Below are 14,038 nucleotides of genomic sequence, written 5' to 3'. Positions count from 1 at the left end.
CTAGGATAGAAGTCTAGGTGTCTTAGGCATCCTAGCTTAGAATAGGCGCGGAGAACTACGTTGCCTTGATTCTCGTGGAGGCGGGGATACGTAGGCTTCTTTGGATGAATACCAGATCATCTGAGGACTCGGGCTAATCACTTTTAAAACTGTTGAAACAATCAAATCACTTAGGATTTTCCATGAAATTAAAATTTTAGGAGAACTTTCACTTAGATTGAATCCAAACCAATTAAGAAATCAAGATACACATTTAGGATTCACATTGAAATTAGATCATAGGATGCATGTCACATAGATAGCACATTAACAGAGAGTTGAATGAGCCATTAAAAATGAATTTAAAAGAGTTAACTTTTGGAATTGAAGACCGATTATCGGGCAGGAATGGTGCATGTGGTGGATAAATCCCCATACCTTCCATTCTTGTAACCAGGTAGCGAGTCTAGATTTCTGGTTAATTATGGGTCCTAGATCCCACATCTAGGTGGCGACTCTGTCAGTCTTTTTTGTGTGGAATTCGGATTGCCTTAGTGATCCCAAGTTCACATAAAAGATGAATTAAAATTAATAATAAAAGGCACACACCAATCGCGTGGGTACGAGAGACCAAGAGATAGTGCGTGGCGGCTCGCGCCACCACCCCTCTCGCGGGATCGGGTCCCACACACACCCGCAGGCCAACGGGCAGGTCGAGGTAACCAACAGGATTTTGCTACAAAGTCTCAAGAAGAGATTGGGAGAAGCCGGAAAAAACTGGCTGGATGCACTCCCTAGCGTCCTCTGGGCCTATCGAACAACACCACGGACCGCGACTGGAGAATCGCCTTTTAGCTTAACCTTTGGGACCGAAGCGGTCATTCCGCTAGAAATTGGCCTCCCCAGCTTCCGCACCGCGAATTACGACGAACAGGGAAATTCCGAACTCCTCCGGAACAACCTCGATCTCGTGCTCGAGAAAAGGGAGCAAGCCCTCCTCCGAACCGCCTCCTACCAGCAAAAGGTGGCACGATACTACGATACCCGGGTAAAAAAGCGTTCGGTAAAGCCCGGAGATCTGGTGCTACGGCGTGCAGAGATATCAGACCCCCGCAACACGGGTAAGCTCGCACCCAAATGGGAAGGACCGTACAAAGTCGTTCGAGCACTTCGACCCGGGGCCTACCAACTAGAACGCCTCGATGGGACCCTGGTCCCTCGCAGTTAGAGCATGGACAACCTCCGAAAGTTCTATCAGTAAAACGACAGGGTAAGTTCCGTGCCTTTCTTTTAAAAATATGACAAGTGTTTTGGTTTCCTTTTTGTGTTCTAGAAGCAAAGATGTATTCTTGTCAACAAATTAATGGAAAAGCACTTCTACAAAAGCAGCGTACATCTCCACTTTCCGGCCCACGATAAATGAGGGACCCGAAAGAAAACAGGGAGTGAGACAGAGGTAACATCGGGGCCGATCCCCCCGAGAATACCCTAAAACGCTCCCCATGAAAAAAAAAAGACCTCCCCTTTAAGGGCAGGCGGGACCCATTAACCCCGAACTGATCATTCGAGGGGAAGATAGTCCTCCCATAAACAGACGCCCTACGGGGTGCACTAAGAATACTCTCACCAACACAATTCGCAAAGGCCTGAGGACCAACAGCAAGAACTCGAAAACCTCGCGGCGCATCGTATATATGCAGAGATGTCAATACGGCTACACACCAAACAACAAAAAATAGGTAGTTCAAAAGTTATTACAGACCAAATAACCAGGAACATTGAAAGAAAAGAGCAAGCCCCCCGAGGCATTCACAACATCACTGGGGCCCCCTCGGAAGTCTCGGCAACTACGCGATCCACCGGGGCGGCCACCTCCTCTCCTACCGGCTCCACCACTTCCGCCAGTGCCGGCAAAGGATCAACCTCAGACTCATGCATCAGTTTATCGAGAGGGAAGGAGGGATCGACCTCTTGAACGCGCCGCCGGCATTCAGTAAACGCATCAATCTCAATATCCACGCTGAACGCAGCCGCAGCCTTAAAAAACTCCGCAGAGTCGCGCCATTTCTCTCGAGCCGAGCGCCCGGAAGGGTCGGAGCATCGCAAATCCTTGCAAACACAGAGATTCTCCATCACAAGCCAAGAACAACATTAAGAGATATGGCCCAAATACACATAAACTACCCATTAACATCCTCCTGGCCCATAGGCCTACAAAGATAAAGGGAAACCAAAAAAACAGCACAGGGCACGCAGGCCTCAGAAATCCCCGCCAGAGAAGGGGATAGACACGCAGGAGAACATAGAAAGCCAAAGCTTAATCGGAGAACGACTCCTCCCCAGAGGAGTTCCCCTCCTCCTCCCAAGAGGTCTCCAGCAGGGCGTCCACCTCATATTCCAACAGCTGCTCATTGAGAAGATGAACTTTCTTCTGTAGAACCTCGTTCTCCCGCTTCAAGTCCTCGATCTCCTGACCCATCTTCGAAACACGCCCACGCAGTTCCGTTCCCTGACGATAGGCTCGAGAGAAAAACGACCACTCCCGGGCAACGCGGGACCTGGACAATCTGTCCTTCCTAGGCAGGGAAGAAAGGCGAAGGGGGGGGAAGCCCGACGAAGCGCCTGGGCCCCTCTTAGCCTTCTTCCGACGAGCCACGAGATCCTCCCCCGGATCGGAGGACAAGTCAGGGTCGCTCGACGACTCCTGAAGGAAACAGGCCTTACCCCTAACTTGTGAAGAAGAGCCAGACATGTTGCTGGAGAATATACGAAAAGAACCCCTACCGCAAAGGAAAGAAGAAGAACGACGAAGAGCCACAAAAAGGCACCAGGGTAATTCCCCTCTTTTAAACTCGGAAAAGAAATCCTGGTGCCTCGAGACAACGCAGCCTTCCTAACGACGCCACCGCTTCCCAAGGACAGCTGCCGGATAAAACGGCACGTCTCCACGCACCCCGGAGCCCTCGTAAATATCCTCATCATGACTTAGCTCGAACAAAACGTTACTCCCTTGGCCCATTCAATGGACCAAAGGAGTAAGGGGGAGTTATGATGGGGCACAAATACGGCTACGCTCCCAAATATCGCCACGTGTCATCCATGCACGAGCAGAGCCCAACCATCATGAAGAAGGGTGTTGGAAAACGGCAAAGACCACACATTCATGACACATGTCGCCCTCTCACCACCCATGCCTCATCATCACAAATTAGGGAAGGAAATGGCCGCCAAAGCCACGCGCGCCGGCGAGGCAGAGGGACGGCCCAATCCTGCAAAAGAAGTTCTTCTCACCACCCAGGCCTCATCATCACAAATTAGGGAAGGAAATGGCCGCCAAAGCCACGCGCGCCGACGAGGCAGAGGGACGGCCCAATCCTGCAAATGAAGTTTTTCCCTCCATAATGATGAAAAGGGCCGCACACCTCCCTTTAAAAGGGGAGGGAAAGGAAGAAGGGAGGACCTTTTTTTCTTTTGACCCCGAAAAGCAGGAAATTCACCCATCCTCCACCCCGCAACACCGGAAAAAGAGGCGAGGCAACAACAGAGGAAGCCAGGAATCCCATCCTGCCCTCCCTGCTAGTCCCCTCCGACTCACTCATTTATGCACCCAGAAATGTCCCCGCGCACCGGCCCTGGTAACCCTGGTCAAAACCCCCTCCCTTTCTAGCTGTTCTTTATATTGACTGGTCGAAGGATCTGACTTGGGTGTCGAAGTGGTCGTCCGGGACCCACCCCGGACACCCTGACCCCCTTTTTGTTTGTGATTGCAGACCCCGCGGAGGCCCTCTACCGACCGCGCGATCGCAGACCCGGATCCAGACGCCATCACTTATGTGTTTCTAACTTGATCTTCTTAATGTTTTTCTCTCATATAGGGTTTGTTGTGCCCAAAATTGGTAACAGATAAGGCAGTGATGTAAGAGCTGACTTGTGAATCCTGATTGCTGAACTAGTTGAGAGGCAATGACCTGCATAGTGACACACGGGGTCAGAAGACCAATCCGGAGTCCTTGCTCCGAACGGGCACTTCGACACTCAAGTCAGTGGAACTGAACTGTCAAAGCAATGAATAGTGATTTCTCGGGATTCGAGTCCCCCACCTTGTCTTTATGAGGGCTATTTATAATGAAGGCTTTGGGTGTTACTTTACCCTTTTACCCTTCAGGACAGGTGTCAACCTACTAGTGGATCAAGTCTTGCCCATGTTTCCTTGCCCTTGAACAGGCGTAGGCCCAGGGTTGGGTGAGGGGAATACATGATTCCCTCTTTAGAATGGTGCAATGACTGTAATACCCTTTAGGGAAAGAGGGCTTTATGGGTTTACCATGGTGCCACGTGTCGTGTGGCAATTGGGGCTTTTTCTTATATCCCATCATTTGTCCCCCGGTTCTTCAAGTCATTGTACTGACTTGGGGAAATTTATCGGGTACAGATGGCCAGACTTTCGACTTTACCATCCTGGCTGATTTTTGACGAGCTGAGATTCTCCAGATCGGCTCCAGACGAACTGGGTAAGGTAGCTTCCACCTCCAACGCTCAGGTTGGTTAAAGTTGTCCAGATCGGCTCCAGACAGACTGGAAGCGGTTTCTGCCTTCAACACTCAGATCGGTTGAAGTTATCCAGATCGGCTCCAGATGAACTGGAAATGGTTTCTGTCTTTAACGCTCAGATCGGCTCAAGGCGATCTGGCTTAAGACAATCTAGAAATTTGACTTTGGTAGAATTTATTCAGATCGGCTCAAGGCGATTTGAAAAGTGGATTTATGTATTCAACCTTCAGGTCTGTTGCATTTCTTCAGACCGGCTTAAGACGAACTGGATATCCTTGCTTCTTGCATTTAGATTGAATATATAGACGATCTAGAGTTCTGTCATTTTATGGATTGCGTTATATCCACCACAGCTGAAGACAATTTGGATATTTCGCAACTTAAATTCACCACGGCTCAATACGATCTGGACTTTTGTCGTTTAGTGGATTACGTTATATCCACCACGACTGAAGACGATCTGGATATTTTGCTTCTTAAATTCAGCACGGCTCAAGACGATCTGGACTTTTATCGTTTAGTGGATTGCGTTATATCCACCACGGCTGAAGACAATCTGGATATTTAGCTTCTTAAATTCAGCACGGCTCAAGACGATCTGGACTTCTGTCGTTTAGTGGATTGCGTTATATCCACCACGGCATAAGACGACCTGGACTTTTGTCGTTTAGTGGATTGCGTTATATCCACCACGGCTAATGACGATCTGGGCTTTTGTCGTTTAGTGGATTGCGTTATATCCACCACGGCTCAAGACAATCTGGGCTTTTATCGTTTAGTGGATTGCGTTATATCCACCACGGCATAAGACGATCCGGACTTTTGTCGTTTAGTGGATCGCGTTATATCCACCACGGCTAATGACGATATGGGCTTTTGTCGTTTTGTGGATTGCGTTATATCCACCACGGCTCAAGATGATCTGGGCTTTTGTCATTTAGTGGATTGCGTTATATTCACCACGGCTAAAGACGATCTGAACTTTTGTCATTTAGTGGATTGCGTTATATCCACCATGGCTAAAGACAATCTGGGCTTTTGTCGTTTAGTTGATTGCGTTATATCCACCACGGCTAAAGACGATCTGGGCTTTTGTCGTTTAGTGGATTGCGTTATATCCACCACGGCTCAAGACGATCTTCCACACTTAGTGAGTAGATTTTTACTCATTTCCTTTTCGAATTTCCCACACTTGGTGGTTTTTGGTGAGTAGATTTTTACTCATTCCCTTTCAGGATTTCCCTCCATTCCCGGCTCTTTCCTAGCACTTGGCTCTTCGTTTTTCGAGTCTGCATTGAATACCCTGACACGTGGCGCTCAATGGGTGGCAGACACGGCTGGCTGTCTGACAGGTTTGTGTATAAGAGGGCCTGCGGTGTCTCATTTTTACCATCCGTGACTTTTATTTTCCCCTTTGCTCTGCTAGTGCGGTTTGTTCTCTTTGATCAGTTCGGTGTGGTTTGCTTGAGCTCGGGGTCAGATTACCCATAGGTAATTTTCTAGTTCGTTTTCTATTTTTCTTTGGCCGCATATGTGTAGTGGTAGTTCTAGTTCGGAGTCCGGTTCAGGGTCTAGCTCGTCTTCAGGAGGGTCTTCCTCCTCAAGCGGTACCAGTTCGGGTTCGTCGGAGAGAACAAAATCAGTATCAAATTTAAGGGGGCCAACAGTCCATGGCTAGCTGACCAGATGATGTGGGTGACGAGAAGGAGGTTGTTCGGACGAGGTCATCGTGGACCTGAATCTGAGTCTTGTTCGTGTCGAGAATCCGGACTCCCCAGCTATCGACAGTAATGGAGCCGAAGACGATGATGAGGAAAGTAACCTTGATAGGAGAGCGTCGGTCTCCCTTGCTGGGAGTAGGGTAGTCGACTTATTGGCTTCGGCGATGATGGAAGGCGGTATTAGAGAGGGTACCGCAGCCGCTCAGGTGGAAAACACCCTTGATGCTTCTCGACTTAGTGACGTTCGAGATCGATACTGTATTCCTGACCGATATATTTTGAGAGCGGCCATAGAGGGGGATAGGGAGTGTAATGATAGCGTCGATCTGTGTATATATGAGGCCATGAAGGCCGATTTTAGGTTACCAATTAATTCTTTTATAGCCGTCGTGCTGAGATTTTATGGTCTGGCCCCTGCTCAAGTGGCGCCGAACTCGTGGAAGACTATAGCCGGCTTTGTTTACCTTGTACGATTCCGTCTTCAACGGAACTTGTCCGTGCCCCTCTTCAGAAGGTGCGCCCAACTAAAAAGCCATCGATTGAGAGGTTGGATTTATATTAGCCAACGAACATAGATGAGGATGATTATTGGTATTCCTACCTCCATTCATACTTGGAAGACCAGGTTCTTTTATGCCAGCTGTGAGGAAGGGTGGCCGATCTCGACAAATTGGTCTTTTGTAAACACAAGAGTCTCCTGAAGCGTGTAGGCAGCATCACCAGGTTGGAGACATTTTAGGTATGGGAGGGTATACGATCTTTTGTAGAGATTTTTCCCGTCCAGTAAAAATCTGGCCGATCTCTGAATCCTTTGACATGCTTTCTTTTTCTCCTCGGGGAGTTCGCCACTGCGCAGGTAATTGATGATGTCATCCATCCAGCATGGTTCGTAATCTACTTGCATTACCTCGATGACTTCGCTTTCAATGCTGGATTTTTTCAAGAATTCCATATATTTGTTTCCCAAAGCGGTATATCCGGAGGCCGCAAGTTTGGAGAGTATGTCTGCTTTTCCGTTCTCCGTTCTTGGGACACGCATTACCTCAAAGCTTGTAAACTTGGCGGCGAGCGTGCGAACTTGCGCCAGGTATTTGTGCATGCGGTCTTCGCGCGCCTCGTATGTCCCCTGTACCTGGTTAACGACCAACTGAGAGTCGCTATACACTTTCAATCTTCGGGCCCGGGTTTGGATTGCCAACTTCATTCCGACCAGGAGCACCTCGTACTCTGCCTCGTTGTTTGGAACCCAAACCTTATGGCGTAGTCCATGACGAAGTTCCCGAGTCCTATGAGGATTAGTCCTGCTCCACTTCCCACGTAGTTCGAGGATCCATCCATGTGTAATTCCCAGAGCGGCTCTTCCTCCATTTCGTCTTTTTCCTCAGCTCTTCCAATTCCATTGGTCTCTCCGGGTTGGGGTGTGGTATTCGCGTCCAAGGACAGTATAGTTCCTCCGAGGTTCTGCCCTTCAAGTGTATCAGCTTCTTTACCCAGAGGTTGATTGGTGATTGCGTCGCTTTGCCCCCTGGGTGTTTTGTCGACTTCTTCACCCGGAGGTTGATTCCTTTCGGCTTCAGCAGGCACAGTGCATTCAACAATGAAATCGGCAAAACTTGGGCCTTTATTGCCGGTCGGGGCAGATACCGGATATCGAATTCACTAAGTTCTACCGCCCACCTTACTAGTCGCCCTGAGGTGTCCAGGCGATGGAGAATTTGCCTCAGTGGTTGGTCAGTCATAACTTTGATGGTGTGTGCCAGGAAATACGGCCTGAGCTTTCTGGCAGCCATTACAAGAGCGTAAGCCAACTTCTCTGCCTTTCGATATTTGGTCTCGGCCTCATGTAAAATTTTGCTGATGTAGTAGATCGGTTTTTGTTGGTTCTGGTCTTCTCTGATCAGAACGGCTGCCAACGCTACCGAACTCGCCGATAAGTACAACATCAGCTCTTCCCTAGGTTCAGGTTTGCTCATTAGGGCGGTGCGGCTAGGTACAACTTCAGTTCTTCAAACACACTTTGACATTCCGGAGTCCAAGGGGGCGTCTTAATCCCCTTGATTGCGTTGAAGAATGGTAGGCACCTTTCCGCCGATTTAGAGATCAAGCGTCCCAACGCGGCTACCATCCCCGTTAGCTTTTGAATTTTCCTTATAGTAGTTGGCAGATTTAGATCCACCACTGCCCTAATTTTATCCGCATTCGCCTCTACCCCTCTCTGGCTGGTCATGAATCCAAGAAATTTTCCCGCGACGACTCCAAAAGTGCATTTAGAAGGATTCCGCTTCATGTTGTGTTTCCTCAAGACCTAAAACGCTTCTTCCAAATTGGGTATGTGACTGGAAGATTCCTTGCTCTTCAGTAGCATATCGTCTACATACACCTCCATGTTGCGCCCGATTTGTTCTCTGAAAATCTTGTTCACCAGTCTCTGATATGTTACTTTGCCATTCTTCAGGCCGAAGGGCATTACACGGTAGCAGTATATCCCCTGGTCGGTTACAAACGAAGTCTTAGGGATATCAGCTTCATACATGCGAATCTGGTTGTATCCAGAAAATGCATCCATAAAACTTAGGAGCTCGTGCCCCGCGGTGGCATCTATCAGTTGGTCAATCTTGGGCAGCGGATAGCTGTCCTTGGGACAGGCTTTGTTCAGATCGGTGAAGTCTATGCAAATTCTCCATTTTCCGTTGGCTTTTTTCACAATGACCACATTCGCCAGCCAGTTGGGGTACTTGATCTCCTGTATGAAATCAGCCCTTAGGAGTTTTTCCACTTCCTCCCTAATCGCTCATTGTCTCTCTGGGGTGAAATGCCTTCTTTTTTGCTTCACTGGCTTGCAAGTGGGGTCAACGCTGAGTTTGTGCACAATAACATCGGGATTTATCCCGGGCATATCGGCGGGCGTCCAAGCGAATACGTCAGCATTTTTTCGCAGGAACCGGACTAATTCTTCGCGGGGATCGTCAGTCAATATTGACCCTATGTTGACCAGTTTCTCTTGATCATCTTCATACAACGGGATTGGAACCAAGTCTTCGGCTGGTCGGTTTGTCGTAGTCCGGGTTTCATCTCTTAAATCCTGCAACTCGATCGATAATGCCTCCGATGCATTTTTTTCCTTTTAGTGCGGTCGCGTAACACTCCCTCGACTGAGGCTGGTCGCCTTTCACTTCACCTACACCGTTGGGTGTTATGAATTTCATTTTCTGATGGTAGGCTGAGGCAATGCCGCGGAGTAGGTTCTGTCCAGGTCTTGCTAAGATAGCGTTGTAGGCCGAAGTGGCCCTCACTACCAAGAAATTAACCATCGCGAAGGCCTAGTGGGGAGGTTCTCCAACCAAGAGGGGGAGTTCGATCTGTCCCTCGACCTTGACTTTCTCCCCAGAGAATCCGAACAAATCTGAGTTCGCTGGTTTTAAGCGTTCGTCCCCGATCATCATTTGCTTGAAGGCGCGGTAATAGAGGATGTCCGCTGAACTCCCATTATCCACCAAGATTTTCTTTAGCTCCCAATTAGCAACAGGCATGGTTCTGACCAAGGTGTGATCGTGGGGGAGTATCAAGTTGTCCAGATCTGCATCTGAGAATAAGATATCATTTTCTACGTTCAATTTTTTGTGGCTGGTATGGACCGCGTTGACCTGCCGAGCGTAGGCTTTGCGGGCTGCCGATGAGTTTCCTTTCCCTGTCGGGCCACCCATAATAGTGTTTATGACTCCAGTAGGTTGTGATCGTTGTGGTTCTGACCGCGTGTGGACCCCGATCCCGAGGACGGTGAGCGAGGGACGCGAGATCCCCCGTCAATCCTCTAAGATCTCCACTATGTGAAGGAGTGCTTTACCAAGGAACTCTCGAAATGATGCCACTCACAGCATGGGTGGCGTTGTATATGTATGAGATACCTCTTGATCCGGAGACAGGAGCCTCGAAACCAAGACGTACGTAAAATAACTCAGAGTCACCATCCAGGGGAGCCGGTCCTGGAACCCCATAAAATACTTTGTTGCAATGGATAACCAGAGATACAAAAGGTCCATTCCTGGTGACGAATGAGGAAGATCCGAAGAGCACCCCCAATTCTCTCAAGTGCAAGCACCTGGTCTCTTATGCCATTTTCAATTAACTTTGAAGAGTTTTGGGCAAAAATCATGTGAAGTGGGAATGAGTATTCCAGAGAAAACGTCTATCTAAGCATGCATGACCCGAGGATAGGCAAAAGAAAATAAACATCCAAATCCTAACTCATCGCATCTGATCCTAAATCATCACATCTAGGAAAGCAGTAACATCCGCATACACAGCTACAACTAAGAAAGTAATATGGCAGATATGATAAGCAGGAAAGCAGTAAATAGCTACAGCTAGACATATGATAATGATAAGTAAGTAGATAAATGTTACAGCTAAGCATGCAAATAAGCATGTGAAACTGTACAAGAGATGAGCTAAAAGATGTTAGAAGAGGAAGAAATCGGAAAATCGACGGTATGCGAGGACCAAAAATGCCAGGGAAAAGAAAAGGGGATATAAGATAGGCTCAGGGGACGATTCTAAAGGAATCAAGCCCGACGATCCTGATCGGCTAAAGATCGGACAAGTCTTGCGGTCGTCATAGCCTATCGTTGTGCTCAGCGAGGACAATCCCTATGAAGGGGTCGCACTATATCGTCACCAATCTCAAAATCTGATAGAACGTCGAAAAACCGATGTAAACCGAAAAACAGCGATCAGAATCGAAAATAGAATGAAAAGAGGGCTCCGAGTGACCTGGCAATCACCATCCTTGCCCATTTTTGTTTTTGTTTTGAAAGGTTTGAAAATGTTTGAAAATATTTATTAAAATGTTTAACTGAACTTGGGTGGACCCAAGCTATCTACGTACCCTGTGGAAGGGATCAAGCCAACGTAGTTCGAAACAGTTTTTTCGAAAACTGTTTTTGATGTTTTTAGATTTTTGTTGTTTTATCCCTTTGATTAAAAGGGGTTTTGGCTCAGGAGGTTTCCGTTCATCGTCGCCTAAACCTGACGATGAGTTCCCAAAATCGATGGAATCCTGAAATGCAAAGAGTATCCCAAGGAACGTGCGGAGAGTGAACCCGCAGAAGAAGACAAGGTTGAACCCCTGAATCCTATAGGGAATGATGACCTCGGAAAGAAGGGAAACCCCTACACCTTGTAAGAATTCTAAGGAGGGAAAAAGGATATGAAGGGCAAGGGGTTGGCTCAAGAAGCATTCCGTCATCGCCTAAGCTGACCGAAGGCTTCCGAAAATTGGAGTTCCGAGAAATCGTGAGAGAAATGAGACCAAACACCTAACCCTATGTCTTAACCATTCAAATAAACATGCAGGGGACCATAGGGTCGCAATAACACTATAATCAAGGATCGGACTTAGCCATTTCCTCACGCACATCACCCGACCGTGCACATTAAAATGACCACACCCAAGGCAACGCCTGAGCCAATGACCAAACTTTATTACTCTGTTCTCTAATGGACACACTGAGGGTCCTCAATTCTGGCGCAAATGGGAGAAGGTGTGTAAGACCAAATGTAGAGAATAAAATGCTCATGAGAGAAAACCGTTGTGTAAGCCCCAAAACAAATTGTCCGAACTATATGATGAAGAAAATTAAAACAATGGAAGAAGAGATCTTGGAGGCTTTAGCTTTGCAAAACAGAGCAAAAATCCAAGTGTAACAACTTGCCAATAAAAGAAAATGAGATAAAAACTTTGATGAAGTGGGGCAAAGATTGAGAATTTGGGTATCAAAACATGTTTGTGTTAAAATCATTCCTCTTTATATTATATATATATATATATATATATATATATATGTCATTGTTTTTCTCTTTGAACATCAGAACAAACCAACCCAAAAATCACAGAGGATGAAAAAAAATGAATCACAATCAAGAGATCCAGATCATGGCAGGGCAAGTTAAACACAAGAGTTGAATCAAAGAATATGAAGCTTAGTAAAAAAAAAATTACCTTCTCTTTTGAATTGTTGCGATGCTGCGATTTAGAGCAGAAGAAGAAAGAGATGAGTAATTGACCGGTTGAATTCCTTGTTCTTCTTTCCTCCAAAATTATCCACAGAAAGCTGAGACGAACGATTGTAAGGGTGGAAATGTGAATGATTGTAGTGACCTGCAGAGATGACGGATTCCGCCGACCTTGCCGGAGTTGCGACCAAAATTTTGTTGGGACCGGCAACGATGGTGATAACTATGGCGCTGATGGGGGTGGCTCAGACCTAGGTGGAAATGGACAGAGATAAAGAGGAAATGAAATGGGTTTGAATGAATATCTTTTATGTGAAGATGGAAGTGTTGATCGAGGACAAAGATCTGATTAGGGCACCGTTAATGGGGGTTGGGTGGAGGTAGAAGATGGTTGTAGGTGAGATGGGTCTGAATATGGTTTTTGAAATGGGTTTGAGAGGTGAAATGGAAGATCTATTGACGGTTTTGATGTGGATTTGGACTGGAATTTGAAGGTGGGTTTGCAAAGAGTAGAAACGGAGTTGGGTATTGACAAAGTAGTGGGGATTGGAGGCTATTGAGGATAGAGGTGGTCGAATTGAAGGCAATAGGGGTGAAGATGGGTGTTGATGAGCTGGATTTGGGTAGTGAAGAGCGTGGGTTAGCTAGAGATGGAGGTTAGAGATGGGAAAAGGGTAGAAACAGGGGAAGTTGAAGGTGGTGGTGGAGATGGTGGCTGGTGGTATGGAGAGGGGCAGATGGTGGTTTCTGAGATGGAGACAGGGTTGGGTTTGATGGCCAAAGCAAAGAAGGAAGAGAAGATAGTTGAAATGAGAGAAGGATAAGAAAATGGAGGAGGGTTTAGGGGTGGCTGTGATGGAGGGTTAGAGAAGAAGAAGTTGGTGAAATGGTTTTTGAAGTGGGTTTGGATCTAGGTGGTTTTAGTGTGGGTTTTGAAATGGGTTTAGGTTGAAGTGGAGATGGTTTTGGAGGTGGTGAGAGGAGATGGGAAGATAGTGGTGGTGGTGGCTTGGCCGGATTCCTAGTCGGAGAAGATGGTGGGGGTTTACAGAGATGGTAGGAAAAATGAAGTGGGTTTAGGTGATGGTAGAAAAGGGGTTTTGGTGGCAAGGAAGGTGAAAATAGTGGTGAAAAAAATGGTGAAAATCCTTTGAGAGTTGGCTATGGAGGAGGAGTGGGATCGGATGATGGTGGATGAGGTAATTGGCCGGTGGTTCCTTCCTCTCCTCTACCTCTCTCTCTGGAATTAGGGGTTTTCTTCCCTCAAGAAAATCCCAAAATCTGTTCTATTCCCTCTCCCGAACTTAGCTTTCTCCTCTGCAATTTCCTCCTTGCCAGTGATGACGAAATGGTGGAGGGCCAGCACTGAGAGTTGGGGGTAGAAGAAGTGAAATTCTATGGGTAGGCCCGACTACTATTCTAAAGGCAACTAATGAGGAGGTAAAAGTAGGTTCCTAACAAGTTTTAATCTTTTGAAAACTTCTAACCCAATTTTGAAGATTAAGAGATCAATAATGAAAATTGAGCACACAAGTTAAATCCTAAGTGCAATGCAAATGTAAAGCAAGAGATAGAGAGAGTGCACCTGAGATTTAAAGTGGTTCGGTCCTCCAACGTGAGGCCTACTCCACTCCACCAACCAAACCCGTTGATGGCTTCACTATTTGATCTTCTTAACTTCGGCGAAGATCGGTGCCGATTACAATTCCAATTGCCTTTAACCTTGGTGGCAATTCTCACCACAGAGAGTGGGCTCCGCTTCTCCGAACACTCGC

The 14,038-nt window shown here is 47.2% G+C and overlaps 1 long non-coding RNA gene across 1 annotated transcript in view; it reads left to right on the top strand.

Moving 5' to 3' along the window:
• The window catches only part of LOC143856470 (uncharacterized), a 55,038-nt gene that overhangs the window by 27,352 nt on the left and 13,648 nt on the right, over positions 1 to 14,038 (top strand). The gene's annotated exons all lie outside the window — the stretch shown is intronic.

This window comes from Tasmannia lanceolata, unplaced genomic scaffold (assembly GCF_043159265.1).
Source record: "Tasmannia lanceolata isolate RefF3 unplaced genomic scaffold, GAP_Taslan_0.1 ptg000023l, whole genome shotgun sequence".
In the NCBI taxonomy this organism is placed as follows: domain Eukaryota; kingdom Viridiplantae; phylum Streptophyta; class Magnoliopsida; order Canellales; family Winteraceae; genus Tasmannia; species Tasmannia lanceolata.
This window is presented reverse-complemented; position numbering and strand designations above follow the sequence as displayed.